At 41.3% G+C, this 13,783-nt stretch overlaps 1 protein-coding gene across 5 annotated transcripts in view; it reads left to right on the forward strand.

Moving 5' to 3' along the window:
* SPATS2L (spermatogenesis associated serine rich 2 like) overlaps positions 1 to 13,783 on the forward strand; it is a 188,938-nt gene that overhangs the window by 22,620 nt on the left and 152,535 nt on the right. For 3 of the 5 annotated variants that reach the window (XM_006059328.4, XM_025277955.2, XM_044937008.1), the window contains one exon: positions 1,684 to 1,732. The gene's annotated coding sequence lies outside the window, so the exon portion shown is untranslated. Of the gene's footprint in view, positions 1 to 790; positions 813 to 1,549; positions 1,556 to 1,683; positions 1,733 to 13,783 lie in introns of those variants that run through there. The other 2 variants (XM_025277956.2, XM_006059330.3) reach the window with 2 other exon arrangements.

Here is a 13,783-nt window from a genome sequence, read left to right on the forward strand (position 1 = left end):
GTTCTCATCTCTTTGGTTTATTGTACACAACACTGTTGCTTTCAGAAAACAAACCTAACCCTCAACTCAAGCATCTCCCTTGTTGTCTGGGTTCTGCCTTATTTTTCACATTCTTATCTACCCCATCGGCTTAGCACAGCACCCTCTTCCCAGACTGCTGGGCACCTGGGACACCAGGACCCGGGGACCTAAGATTGGCTCAGAGTTGTTCGGGGCCCCACCACAAATGGGGGCCCACCCGGCATGCGCAGTTGTCCTAAGGGCTGCGCTCTTCCCTGGTTTTCCGATTGCCAGGATTTCCTGAGACTTCACCAGGCTCTCAGAGCTCATCACAAAGTGTAAGCTTTGTCTTGTGTTGATATCCCGGGCACATTCATAGCGTCTGGCATTGTGTTCAGTCAGCATGTTAGCAAAATGAAGGGTTACAATATATTCTCTCAGAAATGGACTGTTGGAAGGATAAGTTAGTCCGATTGAAAGAGAGTCAGAATAGAATTGTGGATTAGAATCTCAGAGCTTAAAAGAGCCTCTCAGTCAGTCCTCTCACTTAAAGATGAAACCCGGAGCAGTCAGCTGACTTGGGGAAGGTCACCCAGAGAGTTGGCACCAAGCCAGGCCCAGCATCCGGCGTCCTGAAGTCTTGTCCCGTCCTTCCCGGCTCTCGCTCCTGTCATCTTTCTCTGGTTGTTTCAGGGAGGTTGAGCTGACTTTGCGGGATCAGTGACCAGAGCTTTTGAAGCCCCACGCGGAGCTTAACAGAGCAACGGATGCAGAGGGATTCTCAGGGAAGGCTTGGAGAGATTGTGGACTTAGTGAGTGTTTGCCTGGTTGACTAACCAGCCCAGCAGCTGTCTCTAATGCCTTAAGTGGTTACTAGCTGGGCTTGTATGGATATTACAGGCTATCTTTTGGAAAGGAGACTATCATAGAAACAATAATAACTAACATCTATTTGTGATAAATTAGGCAGGATATCCCTGTGGTTTCGAGTCCAGGCCCTGTGGTCAGATGGTCACAGAATCCCAGCTCTATCACTAGTCCTGTATATTTTTATAAGACAGCTGCTTTCAACTTTCAGTGCCTCATTTTCTTTATCTGCACAATGCCAGCGGCAAAAGTGGTTATCTCAGAGTATTGGCTTCCCTGGTGGCTCAGAAGGTAAAGGATCTGCCTGCATTGCAGGAGACCCAGGTTTGATCCCTGGGCTGGGAAGATCTCCTGGAGAAGGGCATGGCAACCTACTCCAGTATTCTTGCTTGGCGAATCCCATGGACAGAGGGCCCTGGCAGGCTATAGTCCATAGAATGGCAGAGTCAGACACCAATGAGCGACTGACACTTTCACTTTCTTTCAGAGTATTGTAGACTTAACTCATGGAAGCCCTGGAACAATACCAAGCAATAAATGTTAGCTTTTGTTATTATTAAAATATCACTGCTGTGAATAGTAAATTCATTGCACAAATTATATACTATCCGGTCTTGCCAACATCTCTGTGAGGAAGCTGCTATTATTATCCTCCATTTTACAGTTGAGTAGACTGAGGCACAGAGAGGTACCCCACCCACACAGTTTTAAGTCACAGGGAAGACAGCCTGAGCTTGGATGTGAGTGTGAGGAAGATGAGCAGTGTGGCTTTGAAACGTGAGATCTGATTTCCCAAATTTCTTTTTTTCCCCCCAGAGCACTCCAGACCCTGGCCACTTTCAGGACTATCTCCGTGGATTCCCAGGTAAGCAAAGGTAGTCCCTCCCTTCTCTGTGTCCTCCTCCTGCCCACATGGCCGGCTGCCTCTGCACCTGTCGCTGATTCCCAGGGGTTTTGTCATAGCCTGTCAATATTCCAGGGTTTTAGCACCAGAATGCTTATGTATGGGTTCGCAAGCTGAAAGGCCAAGTTGCTGGTGCTGGGGTGGGAAGAGGGCCGTGGGGGAGAGCAACAGAGGACCGGAAGCACTGCTGCCCCACCCACGTGCACCTTCTCCACCTGCCTCACCGGTTCTGTAGTGTAGTTTCATGCATGTAAAATACTTCAGAGTGCCAGGGGGAAAAGTCTTTTAGAGATCCTTGTGTTGTAGAAAGGAATTATAGTTAAGAGAGGCAGGCTCTGGAGCCAAACTACTTGGTTTTCCCTCCTTGCACTGATAAACCATGTTTGGTGTTGTTGAAAAGCTTGGTTCCCTGAATCTAGAAGTCTGGTTTGCAGTCTTCAGTGCTCACTCAGTGTTGACTTGGAGTGGAAGGACACAGCCTTTTGAGCCAGACAACCTGGCTTTGCATTCTCTTCTGCTGCCTAGTAACTGTAGTGTCTCTGCATGTCCCCAGCCTCTCTGAGCCTCAGTTTCATCCTCTCTAATATGAAGCTAATTATACCCATCTCTGCAAGAGTTGTTGGGATTTGTGTAAAGTGGACTGCATAAGATTGACATTCAATTCAATGGCAATTATTATTATTAGTTATTGATATTTGAATGGGCTCATAACAAGTATTTTCTGGAGGGGAAAGCATGTTTTTTTTTTTATTCCACATACTTTCCCTGAAATATTTTCATTTTCTCCACCAGCAGTCTTGCTTGTTTAAAGTAATTTGCTTAGCAAGCCATATATTCATTGTGAAAAGATCATCTCTGATAGAACCTGTCAAATGATTATAAATTCCAAATTGAAGTATTCCAAAATAAAGAGGTCTTATTGCACGTGAATGTCTCCATGAATACTTAAGCTTGATTCTTTTTCTAAAACCCTGAAACTTCAGGAGTAAGATGATTGTAACTTTTTGGAAAAGAGTCATTAACATTGGTGGGAGTTGGTTGTCTTCCATTAATGGAATAGAATATTTTACTTCCTCATATCTGAAATCTGAATCACCATAAAAACATTTTCTTTATTGTTGTTCAAAGGGAATTATTATGGAAACTACTGACTGATTTTTCTCTCTCTCCCTCTCTGTGTCACACACACACACACACACTTTAGTTTTTCTTTCCCTTAGGCAACTCAAGAGTTACTATGTAAATTTCTGGCAGCCTTCTCCCCATCAGACAAGCAAGGGCACAATCAATTCCTGTTTTCTTGGAATGTACCAAATAATCAGAAACTGATTATTCTGCTTGAAGGCAACAAGCAGCTTGATGGAAAGATGTACCAATTGAAAACAATTCTGATCATATTTTTGTCAGGAGAATGAGATGCCTCCAGCTGTCTGTCACTAATTATATTAGAGGTAGAAAGCAGAAATGTTTTGGCCTGCAAAAGATCACTCTAGTCTCATGTTGGAACACTAGTGTTACTGGCTGCTTATCCCAGAACAGTGACATTGGGCATCCGTTCTGTAACTCATCTTGCCAATTGGTCACAGTCTGAAACATGTCACATGAGCACACTTAAGGAATTTTCTAATTATAGTTCAGAGGCTTTACTTCTATCTTTTTATGTTCATTCTGCAGACATCACTGATGGAAATGATTTCTCCCTCAGCCTAATCCTATTGCCGGCAGTTACAAAAGAACAGAGAGATGGCAAATGAAACCCACAGTAACTGAAGAGGTGTCCGAATTCAATTAGGAAGCGACCTCTCCCATGTGGATGCATAAGCCATATAAATCCATTTTAATTGTGATCTGTGGTACTTATCTGGTCATGTTTATTTTGGATGCAAGTGCCAAAGCTGGATTTAGACCAGAACTCCAGATCTTCAAGCTCTAATGACTAATTTGGGTATCCATTGAATCCCTTAATTCATTTCTTAATTAGTTCTCCCAGAATTAGAGTTGCTTGGTTATAATCATTTTCACAGAATTTTCCAATAAAAACAAGCATACATAGATTTTTTCCCCCCTATGGTTCACACATTTGCTATGGTCTTAAAGAATTGTTCTTGTTGTTATCAAAATTATAACAATGACAATAACAAAACTAACATGTTGCCAGGCAGTAGAATATGAAGTGAGGCACCAGGAACTGGTTTTGATTCCCAGCTCAACTATTTACAGCCATGGGATCTGGGCCAAGTTGCTTTCCCTGTATTTCGGTTTCATTTTGTAAATGGGAGGAATAACAGTACCTACCTCATAGGGTTGTTTTAAGGCTTGAAAAGGCATTGCATGTATGAACTAACATGCAGACAGTCCCTGGCACTATGATAGATGCTACTTATTATGTTTATTGTTCATAAGACAGTAGGAGACTGATGGGCAGATTTGCTGGTGCCACAATATTGTCATCCAAGTTTGTCCCATTTATGTCATCCATTTGGGGATCACTCATGATGGTAATGATACATTGGGGACTCTGAGGTTGAAATTAATCTCTGTTGTTTGTATTTGTACACCTCAGTTTAGCTTAGGATTAACATTTTTGGCTTTCCATGCTTGATCAATATGAAACCTTTTGGTGTAAAATTGCTTTAAAATTTGAATGAACATTTTGTTCTCTCAGTAGGCACAATACTGGTCCTCATTAAAATGAAAAATACAGTTATGATATGTAAAAAATATATGTGGTGGGGAGAGGAGGCTTGGGGGAATTGACTTCAGTAAATTCATTGGAAACTTTCATACTATTTTTTAACAGTTAAATGCATTTAATGTCTTAGTTCAAATTTAATCAGTGTGTAGGAGTAAAAGTCTAGGGAAAGATAAATCTAGTAATTTAATGAGATTTCCTCATGGCTACATAAGAGTTTATTTTAAAATTGATTGCCAAGTGATTCACCAGAATTACCTTTCTTAAGTTTTTTTTTCCCCCCAGAAACTAAGGTTGGTCCAGCAGTTCTACTCTCATGCATGCACAGGTGTGCACTTGTGTGTATATGCTAGAGAAATGTGCACTCACATATATCCAGAGATGTGTAAGTTGTTCTTAGCAGCATTACTTATATTCATCTCAACTTAGAAACACAGAATAGCCATCAGTTGTAGAACAGATGAATAAACCATGCAGTAATAATAAGAAGTTATGATTTCTATAATTATAGGATGGAATATTATACAGCAATGAAAAAAGAAAACTTGGAGCTACACACAATAACAGGGATACATCCTAAGACATAATGTTGAAAGAAAGAAGATACAGAATACTACATAGCAATCTTATTTCACTTGTGCAAAGTGTGAAAACAGACAAAAACTACACTCTGTTGCTAAAGGGCATGGACAAAAGTGACCAGGAATTTACTGCTGAACAAATCCCTTCTAAAGGAGAGTGTGCTGGGGAAGACAGAAGAGCTGTGGGACTCCTGTGAGTCCTGGCAATGTTCTGGGTTTTGACTGGAGCTTGTAGGTGCGTGGTCTTCCCAGGTCAGTAGTAAAGAATTTCCCTGACAATGTAGGAGAAGCGGGAGACACAGGTTCAATCCCTGGATCAGGAAGATTCCCTTGGGGGAGGAAATGGCAACCCACTCCAGTATCCTCACCTGGAGAAGTCCATGGACAGAGGAACCTGGCAGGCTACAGTCCATAAGGTAACAAAGAGTCAGACACATCTGAGTGGCTGAGCATACACACATAGTTGCATGGGTAAAACACTGTATTATTTATATATATATATATATATAAAAACTCTTTGTGACCCCATGGCCTGTAGCCTACCAGGCTTCACGGTCCATGGGATTTTCCAGGCAAGAATACTGGAGTGGATTACGATTTCCTTCTCCAGGAGATCTTCCCCACCCAGAGATTGAACCTGGGTCTCCCGCATTGTAGGCAGACGCTTTACCATTTGAGCCACCAGGGAACATTATATATATAATGTTAATTATATTTATATTAATTACATTAATGTTTTATCTGCTTTTCTGGTTGTAGGTTAGAGTTCATAATTTTAAAAGTTTTTAAAAAAGGCAGAATAAACTCTCTCCAACCCAGGTTGGTTTATCCTTGTCCTGCATAGTTTTAGGCCAAGAGATTCCTGTGGTTATAAGTGGCTCTAGAAGTAAACTACTGCCTCCCTGCCTGGCAAAGTGGCCTCTAAAGTAGAATATGCACCCCAGGGAGCTCTTGAGAAGATCCATTTGGTTGAGAAGGAAATTGATTAGAACTTGCGTTTACTTTCATCTCATTATCATGAAACATTATGATAACAGGTAACTGTATTGACACTGGCATCCTTGCTGAGTCCACGTGTCAGATGTTCGAGTATCATCTGGAGGGAGGGAGGCAAGACCTCCTCTTCACAGTGGCTTCCCCTCTGGCTCATCTGCCTTGGTTATTGTATGGAATATATCATACCTGGTCACCTGGATTTACAAATTCAATGTTTTACTTTTAACAAACCCTCACAAACTGTCTTAAATAGAGTCTGCAAAGAATTCCCATAAATTGAAAATAATTTTAAATTTGCACGCAAGAAAATGGCAAAGTTTAACATGAACTTTGTTGGCCCCGGTATGAGGTAATGACCATGATCAGTTGAATCAGATCTGGCAAGAAACTGACCACCAAAATTCTAAATTATCTGAAAGATGTATAGATTTACATCCACTGTGGTTAATCTTGAACCTTGTCCTGAGTATGTTGTTTTGAGACATCATAGTTAGCAAAATAGTACATCAATTCTGTCATTCTTTTCTATTTTAATCATGTTTTATAAGATATATAACATGTTAGTACAATAACATATATATATGAATTGTAAACAAACAAGGAAACGTTTTTGTTCCAACATCTAGGATGAAAATACCTTGAACTTCACTGTCATGCAGTTCAAAGGCTACTCCTTGCCAACTGTTAAAATGTGTAGAATAGAGTAAACTTGCTGTCCATATCTAAAAGATGCACTTCTTAGCCTTAATTTTTTTTACTGGTAAATATCAACAGTAAGGCAAGGGTTTATATATTTTACTTTATTAAGACTTTCCCCAAGCCCTTGGCTTGCAGTTGGGTAGGAGAAAATGAAAAGAGGTGTATACTCAGAATGGCTCTGTTTTTCTGTTTCGTTTATATTCCCTTTAAGATTCCTTTATGGTTACATCTATGCATACCTACCAAGGTGCAGTGGACAGGGTGCTTGACCAGCAGTCAGGAGACCTGATTCTGAGCCTGGTTCTGCCAGTAGCCAGCAGCCAGGCCACAGCACAGAGGCGGGATCCTCCCTGAGCTGTCTTTGCCTTTTCTCTATCATGAGGGCTGTGATAGCAACCCTTCCCTGACCTGGCACAGGGATCACATATGAGAGCCTCTTTAAAATGGAGTTTCCTTCGAACAGAAGGAATTATGGTCCTGTCCCTTCTATTTCAGGCTTTCCAGGTAGCACTAGCGGTAAAGAACCTGCCTACCAATGCAGGAGATGCAGGAGACATGGGTTCGATCCCTGGGTAGGGAAGATCCCCTGGAGGAGGGCATGGCAACCCACTCCAGTATTCTTGCCTGGAGAATCCCATGGACAGAGGAGCTTGGCAGGCTACAGTCCAGGGGGTCACAAAGAGTCGGACACGACTTAGCAACATTTATAACTTCTTATTAAAGTGCTGACATCTTTAACTTACAGAGCTCTTTTTATTGGAAGCTACAGAAACTGACTGGCTAGCTTAAACCAAAATATACTTATTTTTGAATTGTTTTATTAGGGGTACCTATAGGATTGAAGGGACTTCCTAGGTAGTGCAGTGATAAAGAATCTGCCTGCGAGTGCAGGAGACACAGGAGTTGCAGGTTCCATCTCTGGGTTGGGAAGATCCCCTGGAGGAGGAAATGACAACCCACTCCAGTATTCTTGCCTGAAAAATCCCACGGACAGAGGCGCCTGGTGGGCTACGGTCCAAAGGGTCACAAAGAGCCGGACGCTGAACATGCACATGCACTCACAGAATTGAAGGGATGGTGGAATCTTCGAATTGCACAAGGGCCACCGCCAGGGAAGGCCTTGCAGTCTTAGCATTGGACTCTGTGGCCTCTCCTCTAAGGCGTCGCTGTCAGCGTGGTGGATCGCCGATGACTTCTGCCCTCTGGGGTTCATGGTTCCAAATCTGAGGCTCCGTGAAGGGGAAATCTAATTTATCCAACTTGGGTTGATGAATCGCCTTTTGAACAGTCAGCCTCAGGTGAGGAGATGAGGTCACAGAGGATGGACAAGATTCCTGGGATCTCTGGCTCTGCATGTCTGGGCCCTCTCAGAAAATCAGGCATCCCTGTCAACTTCTGCCTACCATTGGTATTAATGTTTCCATAGTTACTAATGATTCAACTCTCTTTAAGGGATTTGAATTAAAAGAATCAGAGAAATATTAATACAAGTATGGAAGTATATACAAGTGTTTTTTTCAATCAATGTCAATGCACCTAATTGAGCCTGGGCTTCTCATATATTTCTTGAGGTGAACGCTGGACTTGAAATCACTTTCATTAGATGCTGAGAATTCTCTGAAGGTCCCAAGGGGTCCTCCTGCCCAGGCCACTTCTCTAAGGTTTGACTCCATTTCTGCCTTTAGCTACTGCTTTACCTCTTATTAGAAGAAAGTGAAGTTGCTCAGTCGTGTCCGAATCTTTGCAAGAGTAGCCTATAGCCCATCAGGCTCCTCTGTCTATTGGATTTTCCAGGCAGTAGTACTGGAGTGGACTGGCATTTCCTTCTCCAGGGGATCTTCCCAACCCAGGGATCGAACCCAGGTCTCCTGCATTGTAGACAGATGCTTTACCATCTGAGCCACCAGGGAAGTCTTTCTTGTTAGAAAGAAGATATTAAATCAATTTTAGCATTCCTAATGCTGATGCTCTTCTTACTGACAGCTTGACTTGCCCTAAAATTTTATGGAATGTGGAAATAAGGTAAGAGAGGTGCAGAGTCTGTATACCACAGGCAAGTCATCATACCAATCTTGTGAGCCTATCAAAGTATATTTGAATATATCACAGCCATTCCTAGACAGACATAAATAGCTGTCTCACACCCTCACACCAAAAGGGTATTCAGTGCTTACCATTTGTTCTATCAGGGCTCAAGTAGATACGTGCAATATTCCAATAATGGAAAAGATGAAAATGTTTATATCCCTGAGAAATCAATGCATATCTTCCAAAACAAGTTAATTATTGCTATCAAATATTGCCCTGGCAAGTCCTAAATAGATATTGTCCCCTTAGGAACAGTCACTATATAGCTATAAAGAGAACAGAAATTCTTTGTTTTTTAAGCATATAGATTTAATGTTAATGACCAAATTTTAGGTTGTTAACACGCAGTTAAATTTCTTTAAATCAAAAGACAAGTTCCTTCTTAGAGAAAGAGTACCACTTAACAAAGAGATGTGGTAAAAACAATCATTATTTTACCCAGTCTCCATTTTCCCAAGTTGCTGAGTTATAACATAGTCTATGATTATACTTTTTAAACCAGCTCTCAATAGATTACCAACCCAGTGCCTGACACTGGTTAGCTTATAAGGATGATCTATTATTCGTCAGATTTTAAATGCTGACCCATGAAATGCTAAAATTGTATTGGCAGCTGTTGTCCAAAGGTTTGCAGATGTCCTAACTAATGCTTTGAAAGTCCAGCATTAGCAATAAATCACAGCCTACGTAATTTTTCAATAAAGTAATGGAAAGGATTTTGCATTCTAGGTCCTCTAAGCTTTGGTATTTGGAAATTACTTATATGGGAAATTAAAAGGGTAAAATGTTCTTGGGCTTTAACTCTTGAATTTGGGGCCAGCACAGTCAATAGCTAAAGCATCTTGGTAGCTTTATTCTCCTAACCCTGAGATCTCTTGGCTCTGAGAACTGACGAAGTTGCCAAGTATAGGCCTAATTGCATTCCTAGCTACTGAGAAAAAAAAAATTTTTTTTCCTTTTCTTTCAAAGAAATACCTTGAGCATTAACATTTTCTGGAATAGCAGAATTGTTTATAAGACTTTTGCAGAGGTTTCTGAAAAGAGAGCTTGAAGAGGGCTCTGGCAGCCAATTAAGAAGCGTGCGCTGCTCACCTAGAGTAACAAAGAGTTAGGGAGAGGAAACCAACAAGTGAAAAGAGATGTGGCTTTGTCCTCTCAGCTTGCTCTCTGATTAATGAGCTGATGTTCTCTTTCTTTCTTCTCTCTCTCTGTTCTACTCAAAGATGTAGCAAAATAGTGCATGATATATTCAGCTAGCCCCATGATAGACCACCAGCTGAGTGCAAGTTTTGTTCACTAGTATTTCCAGTGCTGTGACCACTACTTGATACATAACAAATGTTCAATTAGTATTTGTTGAATGAAGGAATGTATTCAGACAGGTTTCTCTATGATCTGTAAATTGGTGATTTGTATATTGGGCCAAACATCCTGGAATGTGAAGTCAAGTGGACCTTAGGAAGTATCACTACAAGTAAAGCTAGTGGAGGTGATGGAATTCCAGTGGAGCTATTTCAAATCCTGAAAGATGATGCTGTGAAAGTGCTGCATTCAATATGCCAGCAAATTTGGAAAACTCGGCAGTGGCCACAGGACTGGAAAAGGTCAGTTTTCATTCTAATCCCAAAGAAAGGCAATGCCAAAGAATGCTCAAACTACCACACAATTGCACTCATCTCACAAGCTAGTAAAGTAATGCTCAAAATTCTCCAAGCCAGGCTTCAGCAATATGTGAACCACCAACTTCCAGTTTTGTTCAAGCTGGTTTTAGAAAAGGCAGAGGAACCGACATCAAATTGCCAACATCCGCTGGATCATCGAAAAAGCAAGAGAGTTCCAGAAAAAACATCTACTTCTGCTTTATTGACTATGGCAAAGCCTTTGACTGTGTAGATCACAATAAACTGTGGAAAATTCTGAAAGAGATGGGAATACCAGACCACCTGACCTGCCTCTTGAGAAACCTGTATGCAGGTCAAGAAGCAACAGTTAGAACTGGACATGGAACAATAGACTGGTTCCAAATTGGGAAAGGAGTACGTCAAGGCTGTATATTGTCACCCTGCTTATTTAACTTATATGCAGAGTACATCATGAGAAATGCTGGGCTGGAGGAAACATAAGCTGGAATCAAGATTGCCAGAGAAATATCAATAACCTCAGATATGCAGATGACACCACCCTTATGGCAGAAAGTGAAGAAGAACTAAAGAGCCTCTTGATGAAAATGAAAGAGGAGAGTGAAAAAGTTGGTTTAAAGCTCAACAATCAGAAAACTAAGATCATGGCATCCGGTCCCATCACTTCATGGCAAATAGATGGGGAAACAGTGGAAACAGTGACTGACTTTATTTTGGGGGGCTCCAAAATCACTGCAGATGGTGACTGCAGCCATGAAATTAAAAGACGCTTACTCCTTGGAAGGAAAGTTATGACCAACCTAGACAGCATATTAAAAAACTGAGACATTATTTTGTCAACAAATGTCCATCTAGTCAAGGCTATGGTTTTTCCAGTAGTCATGTATGGATGTGAAAGTTGGACTATCAAGAAAGCTGAGTGCCAAAGAATTGATGCTTTTGAACTGTGGTGTTGGTGTTGGAGAAGACTCTTGAGAGTCCCTTGGACTGAAAAGAGATCCCACCAGTCTATCCTAAAGGAAATCAGTCCTGGGTGTTCATTGGAAGGACTGATGTTGAAGCTGAAACTCCAATATTTTGGCCACCTGATGCGAAGAGCTGACTCATTTGAAAAGACCCTGATGTTGGGAGGCATTGAAGGCGGGAGGAGAAGGGGACGACAGAGGATGAGATGGTTAGATGGCATTTCCGACTCAATGGACCTGAGTTTGAGTAAACTCTGGGAGTTGGTGATGGACAGGGAGGCCTGGAGAGCTGCAGTTCATGGGGTCGCAAAGAGTTGGGGAAGACTGAGTGACTGACTGATACTGAACTGATACTGATATTGGGCCAGGTATACTCAGAGCTTCCCAGGTGGCACTAGTGGCAAAGAACCCGCCTGCCAATGCAGGAGACATAAGAGATGCAGGCTTGATCCTTGGGTTTGTAAGATCTCCTGGAGGAGGGCATGGAAACCCACTCTAGTATTCTGCCCTGGAGAATCCCATGGACAGAGGAATCTAGTGGGCTGCAATCCATAGGATCACCCAGAGCCAGACACAACTGAAGCGATTTAGCATGCACATACTCTAGGCCAGATTAATTCTGATCAAGGACTCAATATCTAAATTTCATAGACTGTGATTTTCCAATATGATGGAGAATTAAGGGCTTGAAGAAACCAACACTTGGAACAACACAAATACTCAGGAATATAGAAAGGACTGATACAACCTTCCAGCAGGCTTAACTGACTCTAGAAGTTAGCATATCCAGCTATCGCAACTTTTCTGAATGTAAATACATTTGCAGAGTTCTTACCATACTGACGGTATCAGTTTCAACTGTACAGAATCTTGCTTTTAACACATCAGTTGGCAAGCACTCAGTGCCAAGGCCAAGGGTTAGCCCTCTGCTTCACTTCCCTTCTCCAAGCTGCAACTTCTCTCGCAGAGCCAGGCAGCTGTCTCCCAAATGTACGCTGTCAGTAACATAGGAACCCAGATGACCAAAAGAGGGTAAATCAACACAAATTTATTGTCAGAGCTGAGAGAAAGAACCTCAGAGTGAATGCTCTGCTGATTGTGGGTCAGAAGTGTTATCTTTGTGTCTCAAGGACAGAACGTTTAATAAAGATTGGGTACAAAATACACATCACCCTCGAGGCATGCTCAACTGTGTCAAGCGGAGAACCGTTCCTCAGGATTTACAATTTCCTGTTTTTCCTAAATTAAAAAATGCTAATGTGAACTCTTGACTCTCAACAGCACATGTTATTATTGTATATAGGGCAAAGAGTAAATAAGACACTTGCCTAATGACATAACAGTTCATTTTAACTCGGCAAGCTGGAAGTAATTTTAGCTTGTTTTCTTTTTTTCCATGCTTCTTTATGGAAATAGGCCACAATCATTTTTATTCCACCATTCTTCATTACCTTATGGCATGCTTCCTGTTTATGCTATTAAGAGCTGTTTTTAAAGACCCTTGAGGGATATCCTTTAGCACATTCTTTTTAAAAATAATTATTCATCTGTAGTACTGCTTCAGAATGTCTGAGGGTTTGGAAATATAGAAACTTCTTAATGAGAAATGCTTAATGGTCTGTGCAGAGTATTGCAATATTTACACCTAGTTCAGTTAACGTAAATTATATTTAATTAGTCATTCTTGGAAAATAGTAGATATTTTAGAATAGATTCAGTACCTAAAACTCACCATTTGCCTGTTATGTATAGTGAGCGTGTGCATGCTCAGTCATGTCCAACTTCTTGCAACTCCATGGACTGTAGCCCACCAGGCTCCTCTGTCCATGAAATTTTCCAGGCAAGAGTACTGGAGTGGGCTGCCATTTCCTTCTCCAGGCATTATGTATAGTACTTCAGATAAAATTCTATGTGTAGTATTTATAGATTAAAAAAAAAAAGTATTTGCAGTGGTATAAAGGAATGCTTAGGGACTCATAATAATATGAAGAACATGTCTTGTTAGGGTATAAAAAACATCCACGTGGTCCAGACTTCTACAAAAAAATTCTTTATAAACTTTAAAGTGCAATATGAATGTTATCGTTATTTTTATACTTGTGACATGCAGGACTTCTGAGCTGAATGACAGTCTATAACTTGTGTTTTAATGTTGAATATGTTGCTGTTTCAAGTGAAATTTCCTTTTTCACATATAATTCTTGTGTCAGAGACTCCCTGAGTTCCTTAATTGGGTTCCTTCACACAGCACTTGACTTTTGAACACTCCAGACTACACTTGTGCCGGGAGGAGCAGGTTTCACATAATGGTTTAGAAGGCGGTGTGATTTCTAGGAAGAAACCTCGACTTG

This window comes from Bubalus bubalis, chromosome 2, assembly GCF_019923935.1.
Source record: "Bubalus bubalis isolate 160015118507 breed Murrah chromosome 2, NDDB_SH_1, whole genome shotgun sequence".
NCBI lineage: Eukaryota > Metazoa > Chordata > Mammalia > Artiodactyla > Bovidae > Bubalus > Bubalus bubalis.